Genomic DNA, 22,863 nt, shown 5'->3' with positions numbered 1-22,863 from the left:
CCCTTTCTGGGGTGCTCTTTGATTTATAAATATTAATTAAAACACTGTGGTAAAGCACTGTCTCTAATTTGCATATATGGGAATTTGATCACGCAAGGACATGGTTCTGTTACTTATTCAATGGCTGACTCTTGGGAATTTCATTTAGTCCCTCTGTCATTTATGCGGCAGTTTTATATCTATTTATTAATGCCCTTTATAAAGTTTTTTTTTTTTTTTTTTTTTTTTTTTTTTGCGGTACGCGGGCCTCTCACTGCTGTGGCCTCTCCCGTTGTGGAGCACAGGCTCCGGACGTGCAGGCCCAGCGGCCATGGCTCACGGGCCCAGCCTCTCCACGGCATGTGGGATCCTCCCGGACCGGGGCACGAACCCGCATCCCCTGCATCGGCAGGCGGACTCTCAACCACTGCGCCACCAGGGAAGCCCCTTTTATAAAGTTTTTAATAAAATGAGCAGGAAAGTTGAATCCTTGGCACAAATTCAGAGGAAAACAAATAAAACCAACTGCCTTGCAATCTGGCTGAAACTAAATAAATGCTCCTTTCTTGATTAGAGGGCTGGGAGGAGGGAGTCCTGGGCCCTTTCTTTGGTGCTGCACCCTTATTTGCAAGAGGTAGCTACTCCCATGACACTAGGTAGAGCATTCGTTACACCCTCTTTCCTCCATATGCGGAGGCAAAGCTGAGCTCCTGCAGGCCGCTGTTCGGAGTCCACATGAACAGGAATGGGAAGGGCTGACGCACATCCCTGACACCCAGATGCCCACACGCCGCCGATGGGGGCGACTGACGGCGCCCCCCGTAACAAGGAAGTCGGGCTGCTCTGGAGACTGAGCTCTGATTCACCACCGGCCGCCCCACCCTCTGGCTGGGATATGCGTCTCCGCCTGGCCTCTGCCTGCCTTCTCCATGTTCTTAACATGGTCTCCGCTCGCAGACTCAGGGGCGGGAAATAGAGTGAGTTTGCTTACTCATTCCATGCCAGCACAACTGATTCTGCCTGAGCCACTGAGAAGGTGGGAGGGGGGCACACCCCTGTGGCCTTCCCCTTGACAGCAGGGGGCGCACAGCACTGTGGCAGAAAGAGCAGGGGAGGGCTAGTCACAGCTTTGCCAGGAACTGGAGCTGGCTGTGCTATCTTGGACAAGCCGCTTTTCCTCTCTTGTACCTTGATCTCTTCATCCACAAAATGATTTCTAAGAAGGCTTTGGAGTGGTCTAGCACGTGTGCCAATGCTGGCTTTGTCACTTATTAGATTAGTTGTGACCTTGGATAAGTTACTTAACCTCTCCAAGCTTCAGTTTTCTCATCTGTAAGATAGGGATAATCATGTGTGCCTCGCAGAGTTATCAAAAGACTTAATTAGATAACATATATAAAGCCCCTAGCATGGGGCCTAGCCCATAATTAGTCCTCAAGAAAGAGCTGCTAGCTAGGGCCCCTCCTGGCTGGAATACTCTGTGGCTCTGGACCCAGAGAGGCCAGGATTTGGGCCAGGGAGCCCTTAAGGACACGCCAATGGCCTCTTGACGATGACACCATGTGTGGGGTCACCCACCTCCACCCACAGCTGCAGCCCACTCCCACTCCCATGAAAGCTTCTCCCACTCTCCCGCCAAAAGGCCATCACAGCTGCCCCAGCTTAAACTTATCTGCAATGGATCCAGCTGGGGAACAGCCGGGACAGCTCAAATCCTAGCAGGATGCAGCTCTAAGCCCAGCCCGGGGGATGCCTGAGCCTCAAAGCAAGCTGATCTAATCTAAAACAGAGGCTACAAGGAAAGGCCTGTGGCTTATAAACTTTCATTCGTGCACAACCTTTTCTCCCAAACAAAATTTTACAGGGAACCCCACCTTGGCTTAAGCAGCAGAAGCAAGGAAAGTGAAAAGGGGGGTGGGGAGAGGTGGCAAATCAACAGATGGACGTGGTACGTGAATTGACGTGATACATTCTGGTTAACAGCATTCACAACTATATTGAAGGTCATGGAGAAGACAGCTCATTAGTTATTTTCAGTATGTTAAAATTTTGTGTGTAACATTTTTACTATGTGTCCTACAACAATTTAAAAATATATAGATATGTATATAATGACACTTGAACCAAATGTTTGCAGTACTCCAGAGACGCAGAACTTTGAAAACAATGTAACTACATTCATAACTTTTAGGTCTCCCTGCATTTCAATGTTCTACGACAAAACAGCCACAACCACGCCCCACCCGCTGCAAAGAAGGCTGCAAGCAGGTCAGGGCCAGCCAGCATCTTTGTTAGGGCACTACTTCTCAACCTTAGACCCACACTGGGATCACCTGGAGAGCTTTAAAAACTAGCAGGGCCCGGGCTCCACCCCATGTAACTGGTCTGGTGTGCAGAAGCCTGGGCATTAGGAGTTTTAAAAACTCTAATGCAGAGCAGTGTCGAGATGTCTTTATCGACAGAGTGCCAGCCAGGTGCCCAAATTAAAGACCAGATCCTGGTTTAAGACTCTCAACAGCTTTGAGCTCCTCCCTTTGCTGATTTGGGTCAAGAAAGTTTTATTCTCCTCTAGTGAATGGGCAGAAGAAAGCAGCTGAGGCCCATCAGATACTGGCTATGATGATGCAATACTGAGCTCACCTAGACTGCATTCTATTTACAGACCTTACAAAAGCACTAGATCGGAGGATCATACACATCATTCCCATGAAAGGTAAACAGTGTTAAGTGGCCTGAATGAGCCAGGGCATCAGGGTCAAAACAACTTGTCCGAGTCGGAAGCCGGTTAGAAGCAGTCATGACAAATAAATGAATAAATAGATACGAGACTGTACTTTAACCATACACATTCAGCTGCACCTGCTTATTAAATATCTTCTGCATTCCCTTCCGACCCCACAAAGGGCCTCTGACCCTTAAAAATAATGCTGCTCTTAGGAAGTGGACCTTAACATAGAAATAGAAATTAACTTTTTCTTCTCAACAGTTTAATTCCCATTCTATACCCCACATTCCCCATTTCCTTCTCCTGGCACTGCCCCTGTTGTCCGGATCTCATTTTCCTAGATGCTGCTACCTTCAAAAAGACAGAGCCCCGGGCTTCCCTGGTGGCGCAGTGGTTGAGAGTCCGCCTGCCGATGCAGGGGACACGGGTTTGTGCCCCAGTCCGGGAGGATCCCAAGTGCCGCGGAGCGGCTGGGCCCGTGGGCCATGGCCGCTGGGCCTGCGCGTCCGGAGCCTGTGCTCCGCAACGGGAGAGGCCACAACAGTGAGAGGCCCCCATAACGCAAAGAAAAAAAAAAAAGAGCCCCGACCCTGGCCAACGCATCTCCTGACTCCACTGTCCCTTCCATCTTCCCTCTCAGCCTACACTAGAAGGTTCCTCTGGGCAGGGATCAAAAATAACATTTTTTACTTTAGACATTTCTGTACTCTTTGTTTTGCAATAAGTAAGTTATCACTTCTCTAAATTAAAATGATCCAAGTATTATATATAACTGTATAAAAAGGACTAGACACAAAAGACATAAAAAGAGTGGGAGATAAAAATAGGAACAAAAAACAAGGGCAACAAAAAATAGTAATGAATATGGTAGATATTAATCCAACTATATCAATAATCACTTTGAATGTCAATGGTCTAAACGTACCAATTAAAAGACAGATTGTCAGAGTGGATTAAAAACACTACCCAACTATATCTTGTCTACAAGAAACCCACTTTAAACATAAAGACAAACATTAAAAGTAAATGAATGGAGAAAAATATACCATGTTAACACTAATCAAAAGAGCTGGAGTGGCTATATTAATTTTAGACAGACTTCAAAGTAAGGAAAATTATCAGGAATGAAGAAGGACATTACATAATGATTAAAGGAGTCAATTCTCCAAGAAGACATAACAGGTCTTACTGCATATGCACATAACAACAGAGCATCAAACTACATGAGGCAAAAACTGATAGAACTGCAAGGAAAAAAAGATGAATCCACTAGCATGGTTGATGATGTCAACACCTCTCTCTCAGAAATGGACAGAATCAGCAAGCAGTAAATCCATAAGAACATAGCTGAACTCAACAACACCTTCAATGAACTGGATACAATAGACATCTACAGACTATTTCATCCAACGACAGTAGAATACCCATTCTTCTCATGCTCACATGGAACATTCACCAACACAGACCACATTCTGGGCCATAAAATACCCCTTAACAAATTTTAGAATACAGAAATCATAAAATATCTGCTGGTAGACCAAAATGGAATTAAACTAGAAATCAATAATAGAAAGATAACTGGAAAATACCAAAATATGTGGAGATTAAACAACACACCTCTAAATAACACACGGGTCACAGAAGAAAATCTCAAGAGAAATTTAAAAAAATACTTTTAAACTATCAATAAATGAAAATTAAAATATGACTTAGCAAAACCTATGATATGCAGGGAAAGCAGTGTTTAGAGGAAAATTTATAGCATTGAATTAGAAAAGAATAAAAATCTTAAGTCAATAATCTAAGTTTCTACCTTAGGAAATTAGGAAAGGAGGAGTAAAGTAAATCCAAAGTAAGCAGAAGAAATAAGAATTAGGGTAGAAATCAATGAAATTAAAAACAGAAAATCAACAGAGAAAAGTCAATGAAACCAAAAGCTGTTTTTTTGAAAATATCAATAAAACCAATAAGCCTGTAGCCAGGTTAACAAAGAAAAAAAGAGGGTACAAGTTATTAATATCCAAAATGAAAGAGAGGAAATTATAAGATTCTATGGAAATTAAAAGAATAATAAAGAAATCCTATGAACAACTGTATGATCACAAATTTGATAACCTAGATGAAATGGACCAATTCCTTGAAATATACAATCCGCAAAAACTCACACAAGAAGCAAAGATGATCTCAATAGGTCTATACCTATTAAAGACACTGAATCAATAATTAATAACCGTCCAAAACAGAAAGCACCAGGCCCAGATGGGGTCACTGGCGAATTCTACCAAACATTGAAGGAAGAAATTATACCAATTCTCTACAATCTCTTTCATAGGATGGAAACAGAGGGAATACCCCCTCCTAACTCATTCTATCAGGCCAGCATTACCCTAATACCAAAATCAACAAAGGCATTATAAGAAAACTACAGACAAATATTTCTCATGAACATAGGTGCAAAAATTCTCAACAAAATATTAGCAAATTGAATCCAAAAAATATAAAAAGAATTATATACCAGAACCAAATGAGATTCATCCCAGGTGTAGTTGTTCAACATTCGAAAATCAATCAATGTATTATAACATATCACATCAAACTAAAAAAGAAAAACCACATGGTCATATCAACAGATGCAGAAAAAGTATTTGACAAAATTCAACACCCAGGGCTTCCCTGGTGGCGCAGTGGTTGAGAGTCTGCCTGCCGATGCAGGGGACACGGGTTCGTGCCCCGGTCTGGGAAGATCCCACATGCCGCGGAGCGGCTGGGCCCGTGAGCCATGGCCGCTGAGCCTGCGCGTCCGGAGCCTGTGCTCCGCAACGGGAGAGGCCACAGCAGTGAGAGGCCCACGTACTGCAAAAAAAAAAAAAAAAAAAAAAATTCAACACCCAATCATTAAGAAAACTCACAGTAAACTAGGAACAGAATAGAACTTCCTCAACTTGATAAAGACTACCTACAAAAAACCTATAGCTAACATCACACTTAATGGTGAGAAACTCAAAGCTTTCCCACTAAGATCAGGAACAATGCAAAGATGTCCCTTCTCACCATTCCTTTTCAGTAAGGCAAGAAAAAGACTTAAAAGGTATATATATTGGGAAGGAAGACATAAAACTGTCTTTGTTTGCAGGTGACATGATTGCCTATGTAAAAATAAAAAAGTTTTTATTGACAAAGAAACTCCTGAACTAAGAGATTACAGCAAGACTGCAGGATACAAGAGGTTAATGTACAAAAGTCAACTGCTTTCCTATATACCAATAATGAGTAAATAGAATCTAAGAGTAAAAGCACAATACCATTTACATTAGCATCATAAATAGAGTCAACTGATCTCTGACACAGGTCAAAGGAAAAACAGTGGAGTAAAGACAGTCTCTTCAACAAATGGTGTTCAAACTACTAGACACTCACATAAAAAAAAAATGAATCTAGACACAAACCTTACACTCTTCACAAAAATTAACTCAAAATAGATCACAGACCTAATTGTAAAATGCAAAACTATAAAACTCCTAAGAGTGGACTTCCCTGGTGGCGCAGCGGTTAAGAACCTGCCTGCCAATGCAGGGGACATGGGTTTGAGCCCTGGTCCGTGAAGATCCCACATGCCGTGAAGCAACTGGGCCCGTGCGCCACAACTACTGAGCCTGTGCTCTGGAGCCCATGAGTCACAACTACTGAGCCCACATGCCACAACTACTGAACCCGCATGCCTAGAGCCCGTGCTCCGCAACAAGAGAAGCCACCGCATTGAGAAGCCCACGCACCGCAATGAAGAGTGGCCCCCACTCGCTGCAACTAGAGAAAGCCCGCGTGCAGCAACGAAGACCCAATGCAACCATAAATAAATAAATTAATTAAAAACTCCTAAAAGATAACATAGGAGAAAACCCAGATAACCTTGGGTATGGTGATGTCCTTTCAGCCCTAGTCCCAAAGGCATTATCCATGAAAGCAATAAATGATAAGTTGGCCTTCATTAAAATTTAAAACGTCTGCTCTGCAAAAGCCAATATCAAGAGAATTAGAAGACAAGCCACAGACTGGGAGAAAATACTTGTAAAAGACACATCTGATAATGAACTGTACTGTAAAACATAAAATGAACTCCTAAAACAAAGAAAAAAAAAAAACCTGATTAAAAGATGGGCCAAAGACCTTAACAGACACCTCACCAAAGAAGATATACAGATGGCAAGTAAGCATATGAAAGGATGCTCCCTCCACATCATACATCATCAGGGAAATGCAAATTAAAGCAAAAATGAGATACTACTACACACCTAGTAGAATGACCAAAATTTGGAATGCTGACAACACCAAATGCTGGTGAGGATGCAGAGCAACAGGAATGCTCATTCACTGCTGGTGGACATGTCAGGGGAAGCACTGACTGAAACCGCCCACCCTGGCCAGGCAAAGACAGTAACAATTTGCATGAGTTATCTTACAACAGAAGATCTGGTAAGGAACACATAACTAACAAGCCACCAACAACCGGAAGAATTCGGGAAAGGTCAAAAGGAGAGAGAAGACGCCAGTCCACATGTCCTACCAACCTCCCAGAATCCTCCTCGCTGGAATCCATCTTGGCTGAGTGACGTGCATGCCACCGGGAAGGACGCTGAGTCAGAATGATTGGCTAGAAACAACCTGGAAACTAATCCCATCACCATAAAACCTGAGACTGTGAGCCACGTGGCAGAGCAGTCCTCCTGGGTTCCCTTACCCTCCTGCCCTCCGCCCAGGCGCCCCTTGCCAATAAAGTCTCCTGCTTTGTCAGCACGTGTGTCTCCTCGGACAACTCATTTCCGAGAGTTAGACAAGAGCCCGCTCTCGGGCCCTGGAAGGGGTCTCCCTTCCTGCAACAGAAATGCAAAATGGTACTAATGCTCTGAGGGACAGTCTTGTGGTATCTTGTAAAAGTAACCATATTCCTACCAAACAATTCAGCAATTGCACTCCTTGGTATTTACACAAAGCAATTGAAAACTTCTGTCTACACAAACACCTACACATGGATATGTACAGCGGCTCTCTTCATATCTGCCAAAACTTGGAAGCAAATGAGATGTCCTTCAGTAAGTGAATGGATACATAAACTGTGATACATCCAGACAATGGAATATTATTCAGCAGTGAAAAGAAATGGGCTATCAAGCCATGAAAGGACACGGAGGAACTTGAAAATACATATTATTAAGTGAAAGAAGCCGATCAGAAAATGCTACACACTGTATGATTCCAAGTAAACAACATTCTGAAAAAAGCAAAACTATGGAGACAAATCAGTCTCCATAAAGATCAGTGGTTGTGAGGGCAGGGATGTGAACACGGAGAGCACAAAGTATTTTTAGGGCAGTGAAAATACTCTGTATGATACTATCAATACAATGATGGATATATGTCGTTCATTATACATTTGTCCAAACCCACAGAATGTATAACACCAAGAGTGAACCCTGAGGTCAACTATGGACTTTGGGTGATTATGATGTTTTAATACAGGTTCATTCTTGGTTAAGAAACGTACCACTCTGATGAGTGATGTTGATAATGGGGCAATTTATGAATGTGTGGGGACTAAAGGTATATGGAAAATCTCTGTATCTTCCTCTCAATCTTACTGAAAAACCAAAACTGCTCTAAAGAAAATAAAGTCCTTATAAAGAACTCATACAACTCAACAGCAAAGAAACAATCTGATTAAAAAGTGGGCAGAGGATCTGAACAGATGTTTTTTTCCAAAGAAGATACACAAATGGCCAATAGACACGCGAAAAGATGCTCAACATCGTCAGGGAAATGCAACTTAAAATCACAATGAGGCATCAGCCTACATGTATTAGAATGGCTATTATCAAAAAGACAAGAAAAAACAAGTGTTGGTGAGGATGTGGAGAAAAGGGCATCTCTGTGCTCCGTTGGTGGGAATATAAATTGATGCAGCCGCTATGGAAAACAATAATGAGGTTCCTCAAAAAAATTAAAAAATAGTACTACCGGGCTTCCCTGGTGGCGCAGTGGTTGAGAGTCTGCCTGCCGATGCGCAGAACACAGGTTCGTGAGCCAATGCGGGGGACACGGGTTCGTGCCCCGGTCCGGGAGGATCCCACACGCCGCGGAGCGGCTGGGCCCGTGAGCCACGGCCCCTGAGCCTGCACGTCCGGAGTCTCCGCAACGGGAGAGGCCACAGCAGTGAGAGGCCTGTGTACCGCAAACAAACAAACAAACAAACCATTGGGGAGTTTGGGTCTTTTGCGCATTAGGCGCCTGCAATAAACGCTGTACCTTCCTTCACCACAACCCAGTGTCAGCAGATTGGCTTTGCTGTGTGCATCAAGGAAGTAGACCTGAGTTTGGTTCAGTAACAATTTCACAACATATACAATACCGAATCATTATGTTGTACACTTGACACTAATATAATGTTAAATGTCAATGATATCTCAAAAAAAATTCTTTAAAATAAGAAAAGAGACTCTTAAAAAAACAAAGAAAGAAAAGGACGAGAAAGAAAATACTGGGTAATAGAATGGCAAGTGATTAAGGAATGCAGGAACTGAGGAGGAGCAGCCGTGGGGCAGGGTCCTGGTTCCTCCTCAAGGAGAAAAACATCAACAATACCTTTGAGTTCTTCTGCAGGTACTAAGGTCCCCACCCAGGTGGAGGATGGTAACTTCAGGCTGAGCACAAGATTCCTGGAGCACTGGCCTGTTACTTCACCACCAACCAATCAAAAGAAAGTCTGCAAACAGTGGAAGATAACGAAGACTCTGACCCCCTCCGCAAATGATTCTCCCTTTCAGGGTCAAGCAGAATCTTGGAGCTGGGTTTGGCCAGCCTCCTGAATAGAGCAACCTTTCCTTTCCAGCCAACATGTGTCTCTTGTATTGCCTTTCAAGCAGCAAGCAGCCAAGCCCAAGTAACAAGAAAGACTATATATTTGGTCTTTGTCCCCTAGTTCCTGGCCCACAGCTCCTAAAACTCCGGGAATTTCCTTAGTTATAGAGTCTTTTGTTATTCACAAGGGGACTCTGACCATACAGAAGTTGTTGCTAATGAGGTCATTCAAGGTAGGCCCTTAGATATTTTCAAGAGAGGGCTGGAATGTTCAGCCCCACCCTCTGAAGTCCAGGGAGGAGAAAGGGGTTGGAAGTTGAGCTTAATCCCCAATGGCCAATGATTTAATCAATCGTGCCTATGTAATAACACCCCGCCCTCCAGCCCCAGATAAAAACCCTAAATGACAGGATTAGAACTTCCAGGTCGATGTGCTGGGAGGGTGGCACACCTGGAGAGGGCCTGGAAGCTACCCCCCCATACCTTGCCCTAGGTACTGAATACAGCTGACCTGTGTGACCAAAAGGAAATGCAGAAATGATGGAGTGTGATTTCCAAAGTTGGTCATAAAAAAACACTGGGGTTTTCACCGTGCTCTCTGGGATCACATACCCTGAGGAAAGCCAAATGCCATGTCATGAGGACATCAAAGCAGCCCTGTGACCAGGTCCACGTGAAGCCTAGTGCCGACAACCAGCGTATAACTAAGCCTCCTAGGAGCTCCTTCCTCCAGCCCTTGCCAAGCCTTCAGACGACTGCAGCCCCAAATGACATCTTGACTGAACCCCCCTGGGAGCCCCAGTGTCAGAGTTTCACGGTTAAGATGCTCTTGAATTCCTGATCCACAGAAACTGTGAGAGATAATAAATGTTAACTGTTGTTTTTTTGGTTTGGTTTTGGGTTTTTTTGTTTTGTTTTGCTTTAAGAATTATACTCACAATTGCAATAACTACTGGTTTAGCAGAACACAGTTTCTCCCATCAAGATTTTTATTTTAGGACAATTTTTATTTTAAGAGCAGTTTTACATGTGCAATAAAATTGAGAAGAATTTACTGTTCTTTTAGTCTTAAGTGTTGGAGTAATTTGTTTTGTACCAACATGTATCTAATATAGACACCTGTGGGTCCTAAGATTGAAAGAAAAATTATATTACATGCACTTGTGTGTGTTCTTCTAGAAAAAAAGTCCATGAACTTCAAAAGATAAAGAGATTCAAGACCCAGAAAAAAAGATTAAGAATCACTGGTTTAGACAATAAATGGTCAGTGGGAAAGGCTACATCCTTTTAGATTAGTTTTGGCAGTCTGTAATCCATAAACACATGATATCACTTAACTAGTTTTTCAAGCTATTGCTTGTCCAAGTTTGCTCCCACTTTTTCCTTCGTGCTGAGTCCTAGACAACCTGGCTAGAGGCAATGTGATTCAGGAGTTAGTGAGCAGGGAGGTGTGGCTGCGCCTGTGAAAGCCAGCTTCCCACGCATTTTTTGAACATGCCTGGGCGCAGGGACACACATCTCTAAGCACGGGATCCAATTTCTGAGTTCAAGATGCATAAGTGAGCATGTCAAAGTGTCAGAAGGATCTAGCTCACCATTCCACATCTCCTGTTCCAGTTGTGACCTCTATAATCCTCAGAGCTCAAACAGCACACAGTTGTTAGGAATTCTGCATGTGCCTCGGCCCCACTAGTATATTTCTTAATCTGTAAAATGGGAATAATGTAAATGCACTATATATCAATCTCAGAGGTAATCCTAGAGATCAAATAATACTGTGAAAGTCACCAAATGAAAAATTTTAAATTTCATCTTGTTTCTACCAACGTGAGATACTAATCCAAAACCAGGAAAAAATCTTTGTTAAGTACAAAAGCATGAAAGACAAGATTAACGTTTGAATTTCAGTTAAAAATGAAAAACTGCACACACAGTAAATTTATGTTAAAAAAATATATACTGCACCTAGAAAAATAACCAAACAAAACATTAATGGTACTGGGCTGAATCTGAATGGTGAATGATTTTTCCCTCTCTCTTTTCCTTTCCTCTATTTTACCATTTTTAAAAATAAGCAAGTATATGTTTAAAATGAAGGTGAAGGAGGATAATGATTAGCACCTTAGCGTGTCAGGCATACTCTGCCCGCGTCATCTCATTTAATCCTCACAGTAAATGAGGTTGATTTCATCATAGCCACATTTACCCGAGGAGGAAATGGTTTTTCAGGTTACGTCACTTTCTCCATGACAAAGAACATGGCTAATCGTTTTCTTAGTCTGTGGCTCATACTGAAGGTGCCTGGTGAATATCAGTGATGAGTGATGATAAACCTGGGTTTCCTTGCCAACTTGGTCCTGAAGACGATGATGGGGAGTGTGCAAGGTCTCATGTTAAAAATGCCAAACAGACCAGCCATGGGGTGGAAACCAGGCCACCTCAGGGCCTCACAGAACGGAAAGGCTCCCAAGAGAGCAGTCAGGAAGGCCACTCCAGTGACAAGGCTGGGGTTTCTCACATTTTAGCCTTCAGCCAAGGGAGGACAAGAAGGGGCATGAGCTAAAACGAGTCCTCACTGGATCCCTTTCTGGGTCAGGGGACAGACAGACACGGAGCTTGGCCCTTACCACCAAGAGCCAGCAGTTGCTGGGTCCCAATCAGGGACAGTAAGTTATGTGTATTAATGTGTCAACGAAGCCAGGCTGGAGACACCCACACTATGGAAAACACCTTAACAAGGAAGGCCCCGTTAGGTCAATGTCACTGCCTTCCAGAGGCAGCCTGACCAAGGTCCACACACACACGGGGGAGCCACAGAGCCAGGACAGCTCATGGTTCAGCTTCCCCAGACCACGAGCACAAAGACCTGCACCCAGGTCCTTACTGCCATCAAAAACATCCCTTGAAATAGCCATGCAGTGGCACAACACAGCAGCAGACCTGAAGGATGGAGCTAATTCTGGAAGCTTCTCTCTCTCTGACCTCTCACAGCACAGGCAGTAGCTGGAGACCCTGGCTGGTCACTTAACCTCTCTGTGACCCAGCATCCTTATCTGTAAAGTAATATAATCTTCACAGTATTATTGAAGGATTAAATGAGTTAAAACCCTTAGGACCTGGCCCACCATAAGTGCTCAGTATGCATTAAGCTAGCAACTGTAGTTGTAGCAGTAGTTGTAAGTGTTAGTTATAGCTGTGCAACTAATCTCTCCCACACACCAGCCACGGCAGTTTGTATTTTCCAAACATGGCAGTAACAATATCTCCTGTCCCACATGCTCCTCTGCACTGTGACCAAGAGATGGAGTTTATACCCTTCCCTTTGAATCTGGGCAGGTTTGTGACATGGTGTGACTTTCAAGGCTCGGCCATAAAAAGCAATGCGGCTTCCACTCTGCAACTTGATGCCAACATGGAAGAAGTCCTGAGGCTGCCATGCTGTGAGGGAGTCCAAGACATGGAGAGGGCGCTCCAGTCCACAGCCCCAGTAGAGCTCGCCATCAGTAGCCAGCCAAGGGCAGGAACCAGCCTTCATGATTCCAGGCCTGAGCTGTGAGCCGCCTCCCAGCCTTGGGATCCTCCAAGCCGAGGCCCCCGACATTGCAGAGCAGAGAGAAGCCACCCCTGCCAGTGCCTGCCCAAATTTCCAACCCACAGATGCTGTGAGCCTAATAAAATGGTTATTTTAAGTCACTGAGTTGTGAAACAATGTTACACAACAAATGTAACTAGAACATGTGTTATACTTTCAGCCAACATTTTCTGAATACCTATTATATGAAGGAGACCAGCACAGAAACCATGAAGGAGAGATGAATAAGACGTAGTTTGATCCTAAGTTGACAATTCCCAAAGAAATACTCATAACTAATTAATACTATACAACGGGATGTGATGGCAGTGAGGTGCAAAGTGCAAGGTTAAGACCCCTCAAAAGGAGAAAGTAAGGACAAAGAGGCTTCACAGAGGCAGTAACATCTGAACTGGGTCTTGAAGGAAGCAAGGTGAGGTACATGCCATGTGAAAACATTGTACTATGTCCCAGGATTATTAGCAAGAAGTTTGCCAAGGTCTCTTTTGTCACGTGACTGGGGGGCACGTCAGTGCCAGGTGGGAAAGGGCACTGAAAGTCATGCAAATAAAATCAAACCCCTCCTCTGGGACCAGGGCAGCTGAGAAGAGGCAAGTGGGAGACAGGTCAGGTTTTGTGTTTCTGAATCATCACTCGAGTGGCAGGGGGAGGACAGAGTAGAGGGCAAGACTGGAAGCAGGGAGACCAAATTAACAGTCAGGTGAGACAAGATGAGGGCCTGACCTGGTTTTAAGTTCAAGGACAAAAATATCACTCATTTAATCCTTCATTCTTTTTTTAGTTTAAATCTCCAGTGGTACCTAAAAGAGATGTTCTAGAGACAATGATGAATAAACGTTAAATTATTGATGCTACTTCTAAGGTGTGACTACCAGCTCCAGAACCAGCAAAGAGGGCTGCAAACAAGTGAATCACTTCGTCCCAAACTGACTTTGATCTCCATGATGTCCGCTGAGTCACTAGGTGCCCCACCATCCCAGGACGTTTAGCTACCAAGACCCTGGGCTGGGTCCCTGCTTCTGAGCTGTTGTCTAATTCACTCATTACTAGATGTTGAAGCTGCCACCTTAGAGGACTGCTAAACTATGACTTCAAAAGTTTTTTAAACATTCTAATACTTTAGACAAAAATTTTTAGTTAAAATATTACAAGCTTTTAATCTCTTCTGACTACTAGCTAGAATCCTGCTTCCCCCTCCTTTCCCCAGAGATTGGTACAGTTAAGACTTAGGGATGGATCACTCCTGACTTAAAAAAGGAAAAAAAAAAAAAAATATATATATATATATATATATAGTAAATATATATTTATACATATATAAAGCCATTGAAAATATACACTATTGATCAGCATTTTTTAACATAAACATCATCCTTTCATACAGAAATGTTCCTTAGTTTTCCTCCTCAACACTTTTGAGATTGAATAGAATTCTGGGTCTTTCCTTTTATACAGCTGTATAGTATTCCACAACAGGACGACACCCCATTTTATTCATTCCCATATTGGTGGATATTTAGGTTTACTTTTTTCTTTTTGGGGGGGGTGGGGGCTATAACAAACAAGCCCTTCTCTTTTCACATGCCTTCAATTTCTTGTCCTTTTCTCACCTGAATTTATGAAATCCTCCAGCTCTCCTCTCCTTCACTATTTAAACCATAGGGAAGACCTGGGCACTTCCAGGATGTCCATGGCTCTTTTCATCCCATGACGTGCTTGGCACGAGGACCAACCCAAAGACCACACCTCCCTGCTCTTTCACCTCAGCCCCTCCTCTCCTGGCACTCACCTCTTGCCACTACCCTCCACTCCTTTCCCTGAAAAGGCAGGAATAACACTCCAGAGTCCTACCCAGCCCATAATATTCCTCACCTGTATTCCCCCTCACCCCCAAACCAGGAATGGCATGGAAGCAACATCTGGAAGGACAGGCAGCCAAGGGGGAGTCCTGCAGCCCTGCCAACCATGCCCATGGCTATGAGATGGACCCGTCTCCCAGCTCCACCAGGACTCAAGGCAGCAAATCCAATGGAAGATGATCATAATTGAATATAAGTACCTGTATTTGCCTTCTGTTTTCCAGAGGGGAAAAAAATTAAGATAAAAAGAATCACATTACTTGCCTGTAAATGCTCTCGCTGTAGTTACCCTAGATCTACTGACCACTGTTTCCTTCCATCCGGTCTCAAAAATAACACAAGTGGGCTGAGTGTCAGGCTGATTCTTTTTAGTAAGAAGGCGGCCTCATGTCACAGCAGTTCCTGCCAAGTCCAGGGGCCCAGGAACCACAAGCTTACAGTGAGTTCTAGAAAAGGACCGTCCCTCAGAACCAGCAGATGCCTTGGTCCTTCTCACAAGCATACATTTCAGGACTGTTGCCGCTGCTGCTCGTTTAGGCTGCATTTCTGGACCTAGGATGTCTCGGTTGCTCCAGATTCTGAGCCAGATCGAGAGGTGTCTGCTGGGCTTCACAACAGTCTCTTTACTGTCTGCCCACCCTCCCGGCACACGGGGCAGAACAACTCCTCCGCGGCTGCCCTCACACTCAGCCGTCCTGTTTTTTCTCCTGGAAGCTGGCCAGTCCCATCAGGAAGAGGACCACTGAGCCCAGGTCCTTCCTGAACAATCTCAAAGGGCTTCTTTGGGCAGCAGAAGGAAGCAGAAGACCTTCCGGGGCTTCCCCAGTGACATCAGGAACAAGACCTGACGTGAAGGGGTCTTTGACACACGCCCCCCGCTTCTGCCTCTCAGCACCCAAGCCTCGGAGACACAGAGCTAGAAAGTGGGGGCTGCCTTGCTGCCCAGGGGCGCCCAGTTCTGAACGGGTTGTCTGCAGGGGCCCTCAGAGCAGTTTCCCACTCCAGGTGCAGCCCCTCCAGCTCCGACCCAGTAAGCCTCCTTGTGCAAAACACAAATGCTCTTCTCAACTCCAACCAAGGCCCCTGCCCAGAGCCTTCTCCTCTGGTCCCCCGGCCGTGCAGTGACTCTCAGGGCTGGAGTCACCAGACAGTGACCAACTATGTCTCTCTCTGTGCGGCCCTGGGCAGAGCCCAGCACTGGGCTTAGGAGAGACTTCAGTAAACATTACTGATGGATGGGTGAAGGAGTTCGATGACTCCAGCAGGGCACTGGCTCCCAGTGCTCACTTCCCTGAGGTGAGGAAAAGCCCTGAACACCCGCATTTGGTTCCAGAGGTTCCCAGCCAGCTTCCTGTGGGAAAGGGCAGGTGGCTCTGGGAGCTGGGGTTGGCTGCATAGGACAGTAAGGGCAGCAGCTGGGCGGGCAGCAGAGATGACCGTTCTCCTAGACCGCAACCATCTCCAACACACGCGGGCTGTCCTGTTGGACGGTGAACAGATAATCACAGGAAGCTGAGCCCATTCGACTAGCTCAAGTGTGTGCCGGGGAGGAGGGTGGAGAAGGGGGTACAACTCAGAGTGGAGGTTCAGAGCAACCCGAGAGTACAACCACAGCACAGCGAAGCCCTGGAAGGCCCAGAACTGGAAAACCTGCATGACCTAGGCCCCCTCCCCACAGACAGCTCCACTCCACCCTTCAGGGATGTGCTTCCTGCCCTTGGCCTCAGTTTCTGGGCTCCGAAAACGCAGCCTACACACGTGCCTACTGTCGCCGCTGCACTCACCCGCAGCTCCCCGCTCTGTCTCTTGGCGCAAATTACCCAGACAGCAAGCTCAATGATTGAGCAACTCTTAACCAGCCCTCCCAAGCTGTAGACTTGGGGGCCCACCCAGGTCCAGCCAGACTTGACCAGCTGGGCATCTGTACTCCATGACCTGGCATACAACCACTTAGGGCAGCAGGGACCACCCGAGTTGGGGGCCACTTTGCTTTGAGTGTGGGTGGCCAGTAATAATTAAGTACCAACGTCTACACTCAACAAAAACTTAAGAGTCAAGTGTCCTGACATGGCTTCTGGGGATTTTCCCAGGCACGTGTTACTCAGAATAGCAATCCGTGGCCCTTCTTCATCTCTCAGCTTTGACGTTCCTTGTTGGTGGTTCAGTCTCTTGCTCTTTGCCCTCCTCTGTGGGCAACTCTGAGGTTGAATCTTTTCTTCCCAATTCAATTAGAGGAACATGCTTCGAGCATGACTGTGAACAGGTGATAGGCAGTGGGCCCTGCCTGTTCTTACTGGGGGGCACGGGCACGGAAGACAGAACCACGGTGGCAGAGATTAACTCTGCAGCAGCCCCGCGCAGAGAACTGAGGTGGAGTAGTCTGGACACAGTACTGGAACGTGGAGGGTTGTGCTGGCACAGAGTACGGGAACCTTCCAGAGGGAGGGAGAAGAACGAGCAACACACCCCTGGGGCATTCCCAGAGCAAGGAAAGGTCCACCGGGAGACTCGGTTACGTAAATTACAGCACTTCCCCGTGAGGTGAAATACTACGCAGCCATTACAAATCACAGAGAAAAACACTGATGAACACCAGCACTGCTGAAAGCGCATTACTAAGTTAGAGGAGGAAAAGGCTCTAAAAGGGTTTGAACGTGTTTTTGTAAAGAGCCCCCCCCCCACACCCACACCCACACCCACACACACACACACCGGTGGGGAAAGTTCTGAGCGAACACACAAGAGAATGCTAAAAGGCAGTAAGGTAACAAATGACTGTTTTCTTTGCACTTAGTGTTTTCCCACCACTCTGCACTCTGCGTGGATTACTCCTGCAACGAGGACAAATGCTCCTAAGTCATTTCTCAGACCACCTTCCTCCTCACTGCCCCCCAGAAAGGAGTCAAGAGGGGTGAGCACTCTGGTGCAGATGAGTCAGAGGTTGTATAAGCGGCGGAGGGGGTTGATGTGAAATAGGGAAGGGGCTGAGAGAGGAACTGATGCCCAAACGAGCAGGGGCCACACTGGCCAAGTGGCCCAGCAAGTGTGCGACGTGTCACGTGTTTAATCAGTCGCCTTCTATTTGAGCTACCTACTGCTCAAGGACCTGGTTGAACAGGTTTGACCTCATCTCCATTCTTTTAAAGCTGTTTAGTCACTTCCCTAAAACTCCTTTTTTTTCCAAGTTATTAAACTTGCAATTCCAGGTGGATCTCTCTAACACATCTCCCCTGCTTCTTCCCACTGGATGCCTCTGCACGGCATTAATAGATACCATGAGCCGTGATGAAAATCATCCTTCCGGGATACCACAGAGAAGGCACCTGAGGGACAGACAGTTGGAGAAATCCTGAGAAAGCAGAAGTCCAGGCATTAACAGGCAGGCTGCCACTGGTTTACACAGGGCCCAGGACACGACAGCCCACGCAGGGCCGTTTCTCAATCCCTGCTGGCAGCCAAGCGGGCACTCCAGGCCCTGGAGAAACTTGGACAGACAGGATTCGGGTTCTGAACGTTTGCTGAGGCCTCCACAGAGTAAGGAGGGTTCACACGCCTTTGCCCCCTGGTGGCAAACCCAGCCCTCCTGCTGCAAGGCACCCCCAGGCACACACACACCCCCGCAACAGGGGCAAGATGAGAAGCCCTCTCTGAGAGGAGACAGAAGCACAAGGTGGTCATGAGACTCATCACCGCGAAATGGAGACTTCCTCCCCAGCTGTCAGCTGAGGTGGGCAACAGGGAGCGAGTCCCTGCTCGGCTCCAGACACGCGCCAAATCTGCGCCACACTAGCCTTTTCCCGGGTGTCTTCTCATTTTAACTTCACAGCCATCTCGTAAGAAAAGTGTACTGTCCCCATTTCACAGATGAGATGAGCAAACTGAGGCTCGGAGAAATTCAGTGTCCTAGTGGGTGCAGAGCCAGCACCACAACCCCCAATCTCTGACTCCAAGCTCCTTTCTCATCCATTCTACAAATACTGATATATCGTGCTCTTCTTTGCCAGGCGTCGCGCAGACCCAAATCCCCACGGTCTAGGAGGGGGAGATAGATGTGTAAATGGAGGCTGCAACGTGCTCGTGGCACGGTCAAGGACGCTTGGAGGACGTGGAGCAAGGGTCCCCTCTCACCAGGGGAAGTCAGGAAAGGCTTCAGAGAAGGAGCTTCCTTGAGCCAGGTTTTAATTGAGAGGAGTGGGCATGCCTGCTGGGTGACGGCAGGAGGACATGTCGCAGGATCTCAGCACAGAGCAACCTGAGTGTGCGCAGAGCTACAGGAGAGAGCCAGAGGGGCCAGAGTGCTGTAGCAGTTTGCCATTGACAGGTGAGGGGAAAACTGAGGGGTAAAGGAAGACCAAGAGGAAGCAACAGAAAGGGGCGGATCAGGGTGTGGCTTGGATGCCACGCGAAAGAAGCTTCGGCCCATGGACCACAGGCAATGGGGAGCCACTGAGGGGTGTAAATAAGGGAAAATCTACCTATCTATCTATTTATCTATCTATCTATCTTCTGAATCAGGTCTCGGGAAGATAGCTCTGGCAGGAATGCTGGGAAAGGGGCCCCAGCAGAAGGCTCCGGCAGTGAGAGCTGCTGAGGCCCCAACTAGAGCAGAGCACAGGGGGTGGAGGGGGTGTGGTCTGGCAGGAGAGATGCTAAGGAAATGACATCAGCAGTCAAGAGCGCACGGGGGTGTCTAGGGAGCTGTCGAGAACAACCCCCAAATCTTAGGCAACCAGGGTGGGGGGGGGTGGCGTGCAGAATGGAAACAGAGGAGGGGTAGGCTTAGGGGGAAGTGGATGATGTCATCATTGGACTGCGAATTTATTCCCTGGGCCCATCCAGCTCTCTAGACCACCGCATCCCGTGCAGCAAGAAATCATCTCCTCCAGCTAGCCCTTGGCAGGACAGAGGGAGCAGAGAACAGTCACACGACTGATGGATAGCAAGCGTTCAGACAAGAGGGGCCTCAGAGGTCATAATAAACCATCGATCCGTTTGAGAAAGTTGCCAGAAGACTGTTCATTTCCAAGCTGCTCCCAAATACTTGGCATTCAGTCCTCCAAGTCTGCATCAGTTGCAGACCCCGCAGCTCCCAAATGGGTATCGTCAGCACAAAGGTCAAGACATAGCAGAAGTCAGCAAGGGCAGAGCCCATCCCTGGAAGGCAATCAAGGACTCCAGGCTCACGCGACCTAATCAAGGAAGGCTTGACTGAGGAAAGAGAGGAAAGACAACCGAGACGTTCAAAACAGAAAATGATCCCAGTGATGAGGGCTCTGATGATACGGCTGTGGTTATTGCTTGGCTACAGCTGCACCTTGAAAATACCGGACAACGATGACCACCCCCAAAGGTCTCCAGCCCACCCAGTGCTGAGAACTGGAATTATCAGTTGCCTTTTGTGTTGGCCAGATGAGATGCGGAGCCGGTGTGGGTCTGGGCAGGGGCTGTCAGCATCTCTCAGCACAGCAGACTGTCATCGCATGGTGACACATCCTCCAGGATTGAAACAGCATCTCCGAAACCACTTTCAAGACCACTGTGGAATAACTAACCACACAACATGCTGAGTGAGGAGCCCTCGGAGCTGGGACGGAGAGCAAACCCGGAAGGCAACAAATGGGCACGTGGACGCTGAAGGATTAGTTTTTAATCCTGCCCCACAATCCTTTTTCAGCCATATATTTCTGTCTCTCCAAAGTTAGGAAAGACTTTTAAAAAATCCATGTTCCAAGGGGGGGAAAGAGAGATTGTACTCATTAACTCAGAGCTGCCCTTGTCCGACAGGATTAACTCACCAGACCTGCAGGGCCAAGAGAACAGGCCCCAGGGCAGGGGGGGCACTTTTGGGGGGCAAAGGAGCTGCTGTTTAAATGCTTTTTACAGAACCTCCAGCCAAATCCAGAAAGATGAAGGGCTGCAGTGAGGAACAGGTGAGGCAACAGATAGAAAGGGGCTTTGAAAAAGTTCTAACTCCCCATGGGTAGGGGCCGTGACATTAGCGTGTTTACAGAGTACTTGATTCACTTGCCAAGGCAGAATTCCAGAAGTGTGAGGCCCTGGGACTGGAGTGGAGCATTTCTTCACTGCAGCTATCCCTGACAGGCTCATTGTAAAGTAATGCATTTTGTGGACACGCAGAGAGAAAAAATAGACTCGAACGCTACGGATCGATGCTGCGCACTGCAGACACAGCCTCGGGTTTCTAGGAGCTGCATTAGGGTCTTGGGCAGAGTTCAGCTGCAATCTGTCCCCCTGAAAGCCAGCTAAGGAGAAGTCAGCCCCAAGCCTGGACAAAGCACCAAACATCCCCACACTCGGATCATCTAGAATATCCCGGGTTCAAGCATTCCTGTCCAGAGCTGGGCCAGGTACTTCCACCGCCTGCACCAGGGAACTGGGAGGTCTCAGCAGGTCACCATCCATCCCAGGAAGGATAGCAGAGTTGGTTTGGGTTTTTTGTTTTTGGTGGGGGTGGGGGGGGGAGGGGGAGGGACTTTAGACAATATTTTAGTTTCCTGTCTAGTGCTGAATACCCTATATGCAAAAAAAAAAAAAAAAAAGCTTTTTTAAAAAACATTTTAAACCCAAACAAAAAAACACAAAAGGGAAAACACCTAGACAAGCCTTAAAGTCCCTTTTCAGATTGTGTGATTTTGTGATACCAAAATTCAGAGCCCCGGGACTCCCCTAATTATATATATTTTCCTCTTTCAGGAAATTTTACATGTAAATGATAGAATGAAACCAAATATCAGAATCACCACCTTGGGAGTAAAAGAACACTTAGAAACCATACAAAGTAGAAATGAAGAACCACCATGAGAGGAATCTGACCTGAATTAAGAAGCAACGTTTAAAATTCCAGGTTCAGAAAAGCTTGAACAGAATCCAGGGCTGAAGTCAGCCCTGAGCCCGCAGGCCCTGCCTTCCTGCAAAGGTGGGTAGATTCTGGTCTGCAGAGGAGATGCCAGCTAGGGAAGGGCCTCCACCCCACCCCACCCCACCCTATGCTGTGGAGGCTGAAATGGAGGCCAGAGAGCAGGAGCCCACAGTCAGCATCACAGCAGCAACACAGAGAGAGAACACTTTTTGAAGGAAACATGTGAAATCGAGAACACCGGTGACCTCTGGGGGGAATGGGGTGAGAAGCAGACACTCTGCACAGTCTACCTCCTAAGCTACCCTTTGTAATTGCATTACCTATTCAAAAATAAATGAATAAAATACATGGCATGCCAAAATAAAACAGGAAAGCAATAAAAAAGACAAAGATAGTTTAAAACTTCTCCTAATGAAATGTCATTTCAAAAGCTAAGGGGAAAATGGGGCTAGGGGAGGAGGATGCTGAGGGCTCAAGCTAGTGAAGAAACCAACTTGATAAACAAGAGCCATCGTCCTGGCCAAACCCACCACTCTCCGGTCCTCCCTGTTCACATCTGCCTCGAAGCTCCCACAGCAAGCCCGGCTCTGCGCCCAGAACACCTGGTTCTCCTCCTCCATCCCTGCCCACATCTCCTCAGTAATTTGTTACGTCCCCTCCTGCCTCCTGCCCAGAGACTCAGGTTGCCCACCAAACCACAGGAGGTGCCCTCCACGCTCCTCTGCTGTAATCATACTATCAGGGAGTTCACCTGTTCATACGAGCGCCCCACCTGAGCCCAGGTGTATTTCCCAAAGTTGCCTGTAACGCGATCTCCCATCCTGCCAGCTCTGCCTACGTGACTTTGACACTGTTCCCATCCAGAAAAGGGATCTGTGTTTCTTCCCCTTGAAGCTGGGTGGGCTCATGACTGTGAGAGCAGTGACCCTCTGTGACTTCAACTGGAGCTCTGAGAGCCACATAAGCAGCCGGACTGCTC

General features: G+C 46.6%; 1 protein-coding gene across 4 annotated transcripts in view; it reads right to left on the bottom strand.

The window, feature by feature from the left end:
- IGSF3 (immunoglobulin superfamily member 3) overlaps positions 1–22,863 on the bottom strand; it is a 99,243-nt gene that overhangs the window by 44,163 nt on the left and 32,217 nt on the right. The gene's annotated exons all lie outside the window — the stretch shown is intronic.

Source organism: Globicephala melas, chromosome 1 (genome assembly GCF_963455315.2).
Source record: "Globicephala melas chromosome 1, mGloMel1.2, whole genome shotgun sequence".
Taxonomy (NCBI): Eukaryota; Metazoa; Chordata; class Mammalia; order Artiodactyla; family Delphinidae; genus Globicephala; species Globicephala melas.
This window is presented reverse-complemented; position numbering and strand designations above follow the sequence as displayed.